Source organism: Netta rufina (assembly GCF_964035555.1).
Source record: "Netta rufina genome assembly, chromosome: 5".
Lineage (NCBI taxonomy): Eukaryota > Metazoa > Chordata > Aves > Anseriformes > Anatidae > Netta > Netta rufina.
In genome coordinates this window covers 29,940,694-29,955,315 of record NC_140128.1, presented here as the reverse complement: position 1 = coordinate 29,955,315, position 14,622 = coordinate 29,940,694, and positions in this window count along the sequence as shown.

The window sequence follows — 14,622 nt, the reverse complement described above, 5'->3', positions numbered from 1 at the left end:
GCAGGAGACAGACTCTCTGGCAGGAGACAGCCTGTCCCTAGGGTGCTGTCCATCTTCCAGCTGCACTGCCACCACCGGCACATCAAATTCCCTCTGCTTTTAGGGCCAGATTTCAGTTGCGAGGGTCTGTCCCCTTCTCACCACTCAACAGCCACAGAGACAGGCAAGGAGCATTCAGAACGGGGCAGTGCCCTCTTCTCCTTCCCTCAGACTCTCCCAGCACCTGGGGCCAGCATCACTCCCTGATGGCCTGGATCGAAGTGGTGGCCCCGTGGCGAGGACCCGAGGCAGCGCTAAGCACCAGCCAATCCAAGGGACAGTGCCAGAAGAATCACAGCAGGCAGGTAGCAAATACCTAATCCCACTGATTAAACAACATCACACTTTGGAAACTAAGCACCTGATGGCATCTCATGATGGAGAATTTTGGTGTTTTCCCTTAGATGAAACCAAAATTCAAGGGTTAGATCTTGAGCCCCAGGAGAGCCCTGACCTCCTCGCACAGAAAACCAACATGATTACTGCAGTGACAAAGCCAGTGGCATGTAAACTTTTTGTCACGTGTTTCATCAGCAATTTCCAAATTCTGTATTTTACCTCAGATTGCTGAAGTAGTCTTTCAACACTTTACTGAAGAATTGAGTGGCTGATATATAGTTTGACCTCAAAGCAGCCAATATTTCAAATGCTTCAAAAAAACTCAGGGAGATCAAGCCCGCCACCTATCTTGGAAATGGCTGCAAACAACTCCTCAGAACAAATTCCTGGGGCTTTCTGTAGCTTTTATCAATGCTGGGGGGCAAAAACTGATGCATGATTGCTTGATGCAGGATCTGTGGTACTGTTCCCTCCACCACCACCTCAACAAATACCCTTGGAATACAGTTTAAAAAACAGATCCAGAAAGATTACAAAATTAAAAGTCAGCAAGGGTACTGAGCTCAAGTACCAACTGAAGACCAAAGCCTAAGGATACTTAGGATCACAGCAATATCAGTATCACTCATTCAAAATAAAGCAGAGCAAAAAGCAAAGGAATAATTATACAAAGCAGAGTAGAACGAAAGAGAAAGATTGGAAAGAGGAACCCTAGGGTGAAGTTTACGATCTCTGCAGAGCTCAGTTTGCATTGTGTCCCAGGGTCCGTGCTCAGATGGCACCACACGCATGTCTTGCTCTGTCTACAAGGAGCAGCACAAGCTCTGCTGACTCCGTGCAGCCAACACTTACAGCTATTCTGGGGCTCGGTGCTAACAGACTTTGTGAGGGAGCAACGAGGAAGGGAGCAAGAATAAAGGCTATCACCTCCTAAATCTACTGTGATCTGCACATACATTCAAGTGGGAGTTACTGCAGTGACAACACAAATCCCAACAGAAGTGATGTCAATTCTTACAAGTGTCCCTTAACCTGATTCCCCACCTCCTCCTATCAGGCAATATTTAGCAATAATGTGGGAATGGATCACAGAGGACCTGCACAGAGAATCTTCCATTCAGGAGAAGCACTCACCAACAGCACAGGTTCATAGGAGATCATCCTTCTGTTCCTGCAGGGAGCTTCTCTGAAGCAACGAAGTTGATGGGAAGGCACCATGGACAACCTAGCTTACATGTAGTAAATCAGTAGTGCCAACACCATTCAGGTGAGCTCAGTGCCCACAGGCTGTGCCCGTGAAATAAAAAGATTTAATTTAGCCCTAATTTACTCCTAGGGTAATGACTTACACTGCAGTCAGTTTGAATTACAACAAGCATAGAGCATAAATTCTGACAGACAGTCTACTTTGTTGTCCCTACATTTTTACAAAGCACACTTTCCATCAACTCATGTGGCCATACAGGAAAAATCTTTCAGGTCACCCATTAAAAAGAGGTTGTCTGCCCCTTTTCTGGTAAGTACAAAGAAGGCTGGTAGATAACACGTGCATATCTCTGAGTCAGTTTAAATTTGGAGCAAATCTCACTCCCAGCATGGGGAGGTGCTCACCAGGTTACAGCGCCTGTGCCTAAATCCAGCCCTGCCCTTTTCTGGGGGGACACACAAAGGTGGAACAGTTCCCTGCAGCAAGAAAACAGCTCTGAAGCTGCTCACCACAGCTCAGCCCTGCCAGGAGCCTGCCTGAGCCACGGGCTCTGGCAAGTGCTGTGGTTCTTTTCTCCATCTCAGGGGACAGAACCCTGCCAAGGCGTTTTTGGAAGTCTGTGTGGTTTCTACAGTTGCTGGATCTTGTCACAAATAGGTCTGCATTTGTCAGCCTTGTGAAGCTTTCAGCCCTCTCCTTGAACACAAAGCCTTTGTTGCCTTTCTAAAATGTAGAGCTGCAAGGAAATTACTGGGAAGGCTTCCATAAGGGCTTCTGTGCCCCGGGAAATCACAGCAATCAGTCTAATAGAGAAATTTAACAGAAACTTTCTAGCAGCTTTGTTACAATAACTGCACGCTGCCGAGGTCACTATAACTCTGCCATGCCTTCAGTCACCTCACCACAACGCCCTGGCGTTTCTGCCACCTGCTCGCTCCTCTGTCACTGAGGGCTGCGAGGCTCAGCCATCCTGTCCTTATCCCACTGCCCGCACCACTCCGGAGGAGAGGAGCAGAAACAGCGGGCAGGGGGAGGATATTAACCATGCAAACGTCCTCAAAAAAGCAGACTGGGGGCTACGTTTATGCATTCCTCTGGTAATGTGTGTAAATAAAAATCTGACTTACTGTCAGTGGACTAATGCTGTACGCCAGGTTTGCCATTGACGCATCAAAGCCCCTGAGCTGGAGAGAGTTGGGAAGAGCTTCGGGAACCGCGCGTGGGCAGAATGGACGAGCTGCAAACTGGCACCGCTCTTCGGAGGGGATGCTGGCAGCCCTTCGGCTCAAGATCAGCACAGGGAAGGCAGGCTGATGAAGTGATGCCACGTCTAGCCCGCAGCACACAAGATAATCAGCAGAGATTGAGGCAGTCTGAAAATCCTACACGTATAAAATGCTAATGAAACAGTTTGCTTTTGCAAAGAAAATCTGGGACCTTGGAGAATTCCATCAATTCCCTTAAGATTCACTTAATGTGTGTGTTACAGCAGAGGCACTTACTATTAAGTACAAGTAATTTACTAAGTTTTTCTTACATTATTGTAATTTCCTTTTTTTAATGGTTTTGCTTTATTGGAAAACTTTCCTGTTAAAGTTGGTTGTTACAAGTCATCCTTCTCATGCAGAAAAAAGTTAACACAGCCAAGTATGCAAGGCGAGAGGATTGCAATGCCCTTAAGTTAAACGGAGTTTTAAACAGGGAATTAAGTCAGTACCATCACGGTGTAGTCCCAACCTGGCAGCACGTGGCCCTGCTCCCCTGCCAGTCTCAGCAGCTGGGCAGGGAGGTGGGATGGGTTCTGACCTGCTGACCTCCACACACAGCCACAAATCCCATCCCGACCCGCCTAATGACAAGGAATGAATCTGGAATACTACACAAAGGAAAAAAAAAAATAAAACACTAAATGTGATTGCGCCATTTCAATGAGCCTAATTAGCTAATAAAGGTCAGTCTCATTAGAAACTCTTCAGGGAAGGAGCCACTGAAAGAAATTCAACAGCAAAAGGATTTTAACAAGCTGTCCTCCCTCGCCTGCACCAGGCATTTCAAGGAGGACTCAGGGAGAAGCCAAATCTCTTGAACAAGCGATGAAGGAAGGTGTTGATACACGGGCGTTCTGAGACAATAACAATTCGCTTCCTAACTGTCAGAAGATCATTCAATGTCACGCCGAAGCATTCTGCTTACTCCCTGCATGGGAGATGTCGGCTGTCCTGAAAGCAAGCCTGCCTCTGAGCTGCATCCCCTCTGAAGAAGAAATAAGTTTTGTATTCTTTTGCAGCTGCCATAACAAAGGTGAAACAACACATTCTAGTTGATTTATCTTAGGTAGCCTATATTTCAAATAAATCCCTGCATTCCTGTGCCTAAAGGGAAGAACAAGTGCAGAAAACAGGGTTGTCAAGCAAGTAAATGAAGCAAAACACCTAGATTCAGGTGTTTCCTGACAAAATGCTGTTGTTTCCTTTGTTTACTTATTCTTTTTAATTTGTTACTAAAATCAAAGTAGTTAAAAATATATATATTCACCTTAATAGCTGTATTTTACTGGAAGTCATTTGGATTAAACTATCTCGACTACCTCTTTTGACAGCCATGGAGCCCTCTCTGACTGATCTCTGCTCTGCTGCTGCAGTACAGGGAGTGACTGCTGTCCTGGGGTGTACAAAATTAACGTTTAGGGAGATGGAGGGTGGTGGTTGCTTGACTGACTTCAGAGACAGAGCCTAAGGGTGTCTGGGGCCCTGAAGGGGCGATTTCGCTCCCAGCTGTTCACAGAGTCTGTTTTTCCCACCTTGCTTTTATACAGAGTCATTTATTTGCCCTTTTTTTTTTCTGGCAAAATCCATCTCTGTCACCAGCCAGCCTGAGCAGCAACTTGTTCAATGTCTCCTTGCCCCGTTCCTGCCGCTGCTCTCCGAACAATGAGCAGAGAGCTGCTCCACCCAGTGGGGATGAGCAGCAGACACCACAGAGCATCCTCAGCCGAAAAGCATAGAAAACCCAACTTGGAAGAGTTTGAGAGAGGGATGAACACCCCTTCTCCTCAGAGGAAGCTCACATCCCATCTCATCCCACCTTCCAGCTGCTCTGACTGCGTGATGCAGCTGGGAAACCAGGTCTGAAGCCCGCAGCAGAGCTGTACGCAGTGCAGCTTGTTGCTTGCCACACCACAGGAGGACGCTGGTTTGTGATTTTGGGCCTGCCTCCAAAAGCTGGCCAGTTGCACAGACTCTGCCTGGCCAGCCGAGGAACACCAGGTCCCCAGGGTGACCCCAGTGGGTCAGCAGCCCCCAGACGGGAGCCTGCAAGGGAATGGTGGGGGCTGACCCCCTGGCTGCCGATAAAACACTCCTTACTACAGTACTCCATAACTACCATACACTATAGATGCAGCCAGGATAAACTGCTCAGACCTGTGCCCTAGCCCTTCCCTCACACACAGCTGGGCAGGCTCCTGTACCAGGTGGCAGCAGGTGAGGTGAGGTGAAGCTTGGGCTCTGCTGCCCCACTTGGGCAGGTCAGCCTCACTAATTTCAGCTCTGATATGACAGCCCCATCCCTCAGGGGCAGGACAGTAACTCAACGGAGGGACAAGGCCAGAGGATAAGAGAGATACTGTAAGGCTGGCCCTGTGAGCACAGCACTGCTTTGGGAGGAGATCACCTCAGATGACAGGCTGGCCACTGATTAGTGGTAGAGCTGGATTCCTGGCTACAAAGGGAAAAACCAAAGGGAGATTTAAAAAAGCGTATTGAAATGTAAGCACGTTTTCTGACCCTAGGAAAGAGCCTCCTAACTGTGGCAAGAGCTTTATTTTATAAGCCCCATGAGCAAACCAAGCTTACGGCTATTCATATGCAGACAATACATTTCACTTCAGGAGCATCCCAGTGCTGTTTTAATGCTTGCATATCTTTACTGAAAGCGTCAAAAACCAGTAAGCCCGTTTCTTTTACCTGATGAACACCGGCAGCAGCAATTTTACAGACAATTCTTATAGGTTAAACTGACCCCGCTGCCATTTTATGCCCAGCTGAATGACTGAAAAGTCCACCCCCAGAAACCACAGGGCACAGTCGGGGTATGTTCTGCATCAGCTGCTGCTTTAAGATTAGGAACCACATCCATTAGCCCACAATGGTGGATGTAACAAGCAGGAACCGCTCATTTCTTATCACTCGACAGCTGATTCCACCTGCTGAGAAGAAGCTTTGCTGTCTACAGCCTTGATGCAGCACAGCAGGAGGAAAACGGCCTGTGACAACCACACTGCACATCTAAAACATTTCACAACCATAAAAAGGTAGGAGGAGAAACAGAGGGAATGAGCAGAGCTGCCACTTACACAAAGTTAAAGGAGCATCCTTGAGAAAAGGCTAGTTTTTGTACGAAAACCATGACGTGCACTTCTTTTCAGTGCCAGCCTGTGTCTGGGAGGCGTGAAGCAAGAGGAGTATAGGGAAATCATGCAATAAATAAGAGCATTACATATTTCTTGTAGTAGAAACTTCTGCCAAACTACCAGCAAGCTTTCTTGTTTACCATTACAACTCTGTAACACTAACTAGCATTCACTACCTGCGAAACACCCAGTTACCCCTCAGACACAGTTTCCAAACAGGAGAAATCAACCCCGATTTCTCAAGGCAACAAATTGCAACTTTTACGCCTGGCATATATGGAAGTATAGATTAAAAACTGTACTTGTGGCCCGTGGGATCTTTTCCACAGCAGACAGCACTCAGGGAAAAGTTTACCTCAGGAACTTCAGCATGGCCCCACAGCCCGGGGCCGCCCTTCTCTTTCCACAGGGCTGGCAGCAGCACAGCTCCCGCCTCACACCGGTCACCAGCAGAGAGCACGGCTCCTCTATCACTATTTTTGTTAAGTAGATCTCCAGAAGCTGCACGGGGAAAGCACAGCCCCTGCGCCCGCTCTCCTCAGCCTGAGGCAGCGAAGTGGCGCGGGGTGGCACCGTTTTCCCGCTCAAAATGTCGACGCTGCTGGGCAGAAAGCCCCCACCTCCAGACTCCAAGGGGGCCGAGAGGGGAGCAACGCGAGCGGAGGGCACGGGGAACGGTCCTGTCGCCTGGAGGCAGCGACAGGAGACGATAGACCGTGGGGGTGTCGCGATAAACACCCCCAGCGCACCCGGCCTCGTGGCAGGCACCGCCAGAGGGAGCCGCGAGCCCGCCGCTGGAGCAGCGCGGCTCCCCTCAGCCCCCGGCTCCCCTCACACCACGGCCCCGGCCTCTCCTGCCAGCTGTCCTGCCTGGGAAGAGCCGCGTGCAGGTACATTACTACGTGTTTTCTGGCATTTCACAAATTCTAGCGTGTTTCCTATGCAGGTTGAGGACAGCCGGGGTGGGACCAATACGTGAGGTGTTGGCTCAAGGACTTGGGGCTCCTCATCGACACCCTGCCTTGTGGTGAGGGTGCGAGCTTGCGAGCAGAGCAGGGAGCCCTGCGGCTCTACGAGCTGTTTATGCCAACTTTTGGGGTTTACAACAGGAAGTAGTAGACTGTTTTACAGCACCACTTAAAAACAACACCAGTGAGATCCAGTAGGCAAATTTTGGTCAAACAGTGGGACTTAAATAAGAGACCCATTGAGAAACGTGAAGTTGTTTCTTGTGGTCTGGTGGATTTTGGTTAGAAGAAGCCCTAACCAAGCTGCCACAGAAACAGAGAGCACATGGCACCCTGTGTGCTAATCACAGAATCATGGGGGTAGAAATAAATAAATAAATAAATAGGTTGGAAGGGATCTCCAAGATCATCTAGTCCAACCTCTGACCTAACACTAACAAGTCCTCCACTAAACCATATCATTAAGCTCTAAATCTAAACATCTTCAGTCAGGAGTGCCTGCTGCCACCTCTCCAACCCAGGACAGGCACTTGAAGAAAAGCTAGCATTTCTAACAGCACCTCCTAAACCCTAGATACGCAAAATCCGCAGGGCAAAGGTCAGGGTTTTCTCTGGTGTTCCACTTTTCCTGTTCCCATGGCAGAAAAATGTGCTGGTTGGTATTTTTATGGCTCCCACCCGCCTCCCCCTCCACCAAGCGCTGTGCCTGCTCCTCCTGCACCACGCTGTGGCCCAGCTGCCTGGCAGGCTGCTCGGTGCCTCCTCTCCCAGCTCCTGTCTGCCACCGAAGGCACAAAGCATTGCAATCTGACAGCCCTGCGAGCTGCCAAAACCCTATCCAACATGAGTCGGCACATCCCGAATTCAGTGCAGATCTTTCTGTCAGTGGGCATGGATTGTAAACCCTCCCTGCTGCTGGAAGGCCTCTGCAGCTCGTGGGGCTGCCACCCCCAGCTGAGCAGCTCCCAGCCGTCCCAAGGCCCTCCCCGCAGCCGGCCGTGTGGTCAGTGCAGTGATTAAAGAGTTCAGCGAAAGAAGCCTTGAGGCTTCTTCCAAAGCTACTTGGACCAGACAATTTCCAAGAGCTTGGCGTATATCTGAAGACATCGCAGCACTGACAGGAGAAGTGATTAGGACCAAATTACTGTCTGAGGCCAAAGGGAGTAAAAAGAGACCTGAAGCCAAGCTCCTGGCTTTGTCTTGGCAATAGCTTACTGCTCCTTCCATCTTCTTGAAAACACAGAGGAAAGTTGCCGTGCACAAACATTTTATCATTGTCTCTCAATACTAAAGTACCTGACACAGCAAGAAGAAACCTCTCCAAGGAGACCAGGCAGTCCTGAAGCACATTTTGGAAATAGCTGTCGGGTCTCATGAATAAAAAGTGAATTACAAAGTACATTAGAGCATCACTGTGTCAGCTAATACCCTGCTAAGGATTTCTGGCTTTAACGCAGACATCAGATGCTGGAAAGATCTTATTAGGCCCAGATCACCCTTGGGGAACACAGCAGGATTAGCCTCTCTAGGATGTGTGCAAGTGCTTTGTTTTTACCTAAGGACTGATCTGTGATTAATTTCCCATCTGAGAGGTTGTAAAGACAAGAGCACCGAAGGGCAAGCACGGGCAGAGGTGCTGCCCCACCACACTCCTGCTCACATGAAAATCCCAGGGCTTGCAGGAGAACTGCTGCTGCCTGGCAGCTCTGAGGCCCAGGGCATCGTCTCTGGGTTACAGCAAGAGCCTTTGCTCTCCAGCTTTACACTGTTACTGCAAGCCCAGCAGGAAAGTATTTCCTTCCTGATCAACTTTCATTTGGTTTGATTATAATCTTCTGACACCTCCCCGGTTTCAGTTACACCCTTTTTGCCCCATCAGCAAGGTGAATTCTGTACTGTGTTAACAGAGGGCTTCCAGCACACTGCAGCATCCAGCAACAACTGCTGGTTGCTCCCCCATGCCAGCTGTGTGTGCCCCATCCTGTTTATCTTTATGGGGTTTGCTGATTTCTCCTCCTAGTGCAGTGCAGGATTTGGTAATCCTCCCCTTTTCTGGCTCTCTCCTTCTAACTTCCCTGCTAGCCATGTGGCATGCAGGGCCCCCATGGTCAAAGGGGCTCTGGGCTGCAGGAACCAAAGTGGAGGAACCGAACAGTGACTGAAATGGGAATGGATAAAAGGAACCCCAATGGCAGTCACTAGGCTACAAATTCCCATTCCTGAGTCAATGCACATTTTAAACCAAATGAAAAGAGATTAACAGGAAAAGCTGGGAGAAAGCACAGGTCAAGCTACTAATTTAATAGTTAGCAGGCTTTCCTGGGAGACAAAATGTCAAATCCCCTTAGACAAAGAAGTCAATGAAGCAGAGTCTTTCAGTATCTGTGAAGAACTCCATACCCACCAGGTTGTCTGGTAGAGGGAAGATAATACCGACACCTTTTCCTGCATGCTCCTTTTCCACTTCCCACATTGTGTTCTAGCTGGAAACTCAGAGATCAGCAGCCATCAAGTATGTGGACAAGAAAGACTCAGTGCCTAGAAGTATCCACTTATCCTACTGAAGGGCCTTGAAGCAAGCTTCTTCCTCAAAGGTCCTGTAGGAATGTAAGCTCTCATGTGATAAGGAGTGGATAAATGATTGAAGGATAGGAAATGAAAGGTGGAAACAAGCAGCAAGCTTTCACAGTGGAGGGAGTTCACTATGGCAGTGTCAGAAGGTTAAGTGTTGGAGGCTGTGATGCTCTGGGGACTTGATAAATTGCCTGGAAAATGAATGGGTACCAAAAGTGACAAACTTCCTGGTGGCACGAGGATATGCTGAGTAAAAACACGAGGGCTGTCTGTGAAGAGTTGCAGAACAGCTGTGTGCTGCTGAGTGACAAGGTGAGAAAAGGGTAGAAAACCTGCAACCTGGAAATTCAAACTAATGGACAAGGGAAAAGCAGAGCTGACCTCGTTACATCACAATGGGCTCTTGAGCTGGCTCTTAGGAATACGGTCAGCTTAGTTTATGCTCAGTAGCAGAAAATGAAATGTCAGGAACGCTTTGGGAAGGGACAGAGAACAGAATGGAGAGTGTCAAGGTAACATGCACCTGCATCCCAAATTGTGTGCACTTCTGGTCCTGCCATCTGCAAAAGGACTTAGCAGAACATAAAGGGCACAGAGAGGAGCAACAGGAAAGATCTGAAAGTGCGTCCACAGGAGGAGTAAGACTAAGGCCAGAGGGACTGGAAAAGAGACAGCTGAAGGATGATGCAATTAAAAGGCTTTTTAAATCATGAATGGATTGGAGACAGTAAATAGGGAGTGATTAAACTGCAGAGTGTCAGGTGGAACTGGTGGGTGGAAATTGAAAACAAAACAAGAAACTAACAGAGGGTTAGGTACAGAGTCTCCTTTGGACAGATGCAGGAAGTTTACATGGGTTCTCAGAGAGACAAAACAAGTTTGTGGAGGAAGATACGCTGCAGGCAATTACATGGGAACATGACCCCTCTGATTGGGAGGCCCCTAACCCAATCCTACCAATCCACTGAGCTAGCGTGGGCCCCAGGGAAGGAACTTTGCTTCAGATCAAGTATACTTGCCCTGTATCAAATGAAGTATTATTGGCATTTATTCTTGCCCAGATGAAAATAACAAAAACATTTCAGTTGCATAAGAAGTAATTTATTAACATAGTAGTTCTCAGAAATTAAACCAACAAAACTAGCTTACAGCACAGAAAGGGCGGCAGAAGAAACTTTCAGCTGCCATCAGCTGGGCATCAGCACAGACAGCCCAGAAACGTATCATTCCATATCCCTATATTTTCAGAATTTTTATTTTTTTAAATTTCATAATCAGCCTGGTTCTGTGATGCTACATCATTTCCTGAAATTTTGCAAACAAATGGCTTAAGCATTAATGAGTTTTTCCATAGGAAGCAAATGCAAACATGCTAGCAAGATTTAAGAGATGTGTAACATGACAAGTACTGGACAGTTAGGTTACCAAACTTTTGTATAAACTATTAATGCATTGTAGTACATCTCACAATTTGCCTGTGAGGTAGCTCCTGATATTTATTGTCAGATCAAGACCACAGAGAACTTGGAAAGCAGACAGCACTTAGGTTAAGACATCTTCAAAAGTTGCTGCTAATTGTGAATGCCTTCATTTGTAAATAGTTGTAAGAAATGATTTTTTTTCATGTCCTGCGTACAAGGCTGAGACCTCGTGAAAACGCAGCAGCAGCTACATGGTAAGAGCTGACACGCTGAGGATGGGCTGTGCAGACATACTTGGGCAGGAGGGACCTTGGCAGCAGCCCCTTCATTTTGATTTTCCAGTTAGTGTAATGCAGTTATTAGCTCCATTCAAAGCTGAGAGACCAATGGGAAACTGAAAAGGGAAGGCTCTTCCCCTCTCTTCTTCTAGTCCAGGTTAAAATAAAATATTTAGCAGTCCCTAAGTTATGGGACAGGGGGACCTGGATCAGTCATGTCAATTAACCAACCAAAAGTAAAACCTTTTAGTTTCAACAGAAAGTAAGTTCTAAGATTTTTTTTTTTTTTTTTTGGTGTTCTATTATATGTTACTAAATGTTAGTCTTTTTAACTGAAAATTTTAGAATTTGCTCTTTTGTTGTAGTAAGTTTCACTTTCCATGCAAACTGACATCAGGAATGTAAATTGATCCAATTAAAAAAAAAAACATGAATGCATCATCCATCATTTTCTGACAGAAGAATGTGAACATTAGAAATGGCTTGTTAAAATACATACAGCAATCCGTGGTTCAGTAATTAATGTGTCCCCTGATTAAGAAAATACACTGTAATTACAATACAAAGGGTCGTGTTTAGTTGCAAACCCGCATGCTTCAATGCTCTGGGAAGGGCTGCGAATCGATACGTCTTCCTTCAGCCAAACATCCAAAAAGCCTACGTGCACGGCAGAGCAAACCCCTCCTGTAATGGCTTTCTGTGTGTCCGACAGCATCCAGCTGCTTCAGGAAGCTTCCTTTGGCCCACCCGTCCTGGTTCAGCTCGGCAAACCCCCGTCAGATGCAGGTCAGGCAACCTTTTCCAAGCACAATCTTGGTAAGGGATCCGAAGGAGCACATGGCTCACGTGTAGCACGTGCTACTTGCAGCCGTGCCCCAGCATGCTGTGACCATGGCACCTGCTCAGGCACTTTTGGAAATCCCACCCGGGCTCCATCAGCCTCTGTGAAACCTGGCCTCAAGCTCGTGCTCCTCTGAAGGGCAGGAGCTTGGCACAGCCCCGAAAGGAGCAGCAACTTCCCCCAGCCCCTGGAGGTTGGGTGCACCTGGGGTTAATCCTCAGAGGCTGCTGCCAACCAAAGCCGTGAGGTGTTACCCCTCTGGTGCGTGTCCGTCACTTGGCTTCACCTTTCTCCTTCTCACCCACGACAGATCAATGGCAGATGTTTTCATCCAGCCCAAGGTAGCCGAGTGAACAGCAAAATGTCCTTTGTCCCAGCAAGAAAAACATTTAAAAGGTGGCATCAAATGGACATTAGACCAATTGATATAATCCAGGAAAACACCAAGCATGTGCACGCATTGCTCCATCTTTTTCCACGTCTCTGTAGTCCCCCAAAAGGACTCAAGCTTGAAAAAAAACATACCCTTAAAAAAAGGAGCTGCAAAGAATGTTATAAATACATGCCTGGTTGTTTCTGTTATCCCACCATTCTGATCCAGTGCAACGGGTCAGGGAGGAAACAAGCACTGAGATGTCCCCAGACTGTCACCGTTGCTGTGCTTGTCGCAGTGTTGGCAGGACAGAGCCCTGGGATGAGGACACCACTCAGAGCAGGGCTTTACAAAACCAGGCGAGCCGTCCAGGCCCCGTGCGCAGTGCAGCACATCGGGCACAGCTGGTGCTGCTGCCAGGAGAGGAGCAGCAGAACAAATGACCTCAGCTGGAGGAGAAGCACAGGAGCAGGTGGGAGGAAGCAAAAGGAAGAGCTGGCGAGAAGTTCAGAGCAGCAGCAGGACGAGTCCCTGGTTTCCTACCCCTCCACCATGAAACCTCGTTTTATTCACTAGCTGGTGACACTTGCTGTCACAGCATGGGGTAAGGAAACCACATCCAGTCCTGGTCCTTCACCACACGCCAGTTTCAGTCTCTGACTTCTCTGTGTGCCAGAAGCTGCCGGGGCTCCTTCGGCTGCCGAGAGCATCTTCTGCCCAGCAGCTGCGCACCCCTCCCACAGGCGCAGCACGAAGCAGCGTCAGGGGCTCCATCCGGGCTTTTGCAGCGCTCTGAAGCAAATATTTCTATTTCTACCTCTTTTCTCCTCCAGCTTCACCCTTCAAACAGCACAGCAAGGATATCCTCACAACTGAGAGGCGAGGGGACCTTCACAAACCTCCTCATCTTGCTCCTGCCCGTTAGCAACCACTGCTTTAAAGGAGGCAGTGGAGGAACAGCGTCGTCTCTCCCCCGTGGAAGCCAATTTTGGATGCCCCAGGAGCTGGCAAGCAGCACCCGCCCCGGCCCCTGCTGCCTTGCAGCAAAGCGAGCTGCTCGCACGCAGGGCTGACGCCACACTGGGTGTCTGCTAGGAGACAGCACAGCACTGCCAGGAGGGTTGGTTAACCACCTACCCGAAAAGAAGGCACCAGGAGATGAGACAAGGATTACGTAGAGGTTTTTATAAAACAGACAAACCAACCCCACATTGTGCCTGGTTCATGGGGAATATTTGCTGGTCCCTTTCCCACAAAGGGAAAGGCTGGGGGAAGAAAGGCTTTCTCACAATACCTATTCATCAGGCCTGGAACACCTCACAGCGCTCTGCAGCAACACCAGGCTGCACTACAGCAACCGCACTTGCAGAGGAGTGAAACCTGGATGTGCAGCACCTCATCCCCACAGCGCTTCTCCCCCAAGCCTGAGGCTCCCCTGCCTCCTTCCCCCCAGCCCCATCTCCTCCTGCTCCCCTCAGCTCCCCTTCCTGCAGCCCCTCGCCCCCCGACCCGTTGCCCACAGCCTTGTCCATCCTGCAGGGGTGAGGTGAAGCCAGCCCCAGGCAGGCAGCAGCTCCCCCAGCTGCAGGGACGCTGCCTGCAAGCCACAACTTGCCCGTGTCTGGGCCGAGCTACTGGCATGCATGGGGAAGCGTGGGAACCTCCAGCGTGAATTAATTACGGTTGTGGGCAGGGCAGCTCCTTGACCTGCAGGAAACTTTCTGCTTCAGCCCAATTACCAGCATCCAATTACACGTGGTAAGGCGGCAGCTTGGTTTTCTTTCCAAGGCTCAACCCCTGTTTTTCAGTCAGGTGCTTGTATTGGCTCTTGCTGCTTCCCAGCTCTCTTGGTCAGGAGTCTCACTGCTAGGAAGAGATGGATTTTCCTTCCTCACGAGCCTTTTAAGGATCCATTCAGTGAACTGGGAAGACGCTCTGCTGCAGAGCTCGCTCATTTTTTTTGTACTTTTTCTTTTTGTGCAGAACTCTGATCCACTGGGCCAAAAAAGGTCTGTTCAAAACACATTCAGGATCAGTTCCTGGGTCAAAGCAGATCTGTAAAACAAAACAAATGGAGTATCTGACACCCCCCCCCACCACCACCCTGCAAAGCCTAGCACCTAATATTGAATGCTTACAGGTTTGGTTCCAGGATGCTGAAAGCTGTGTGC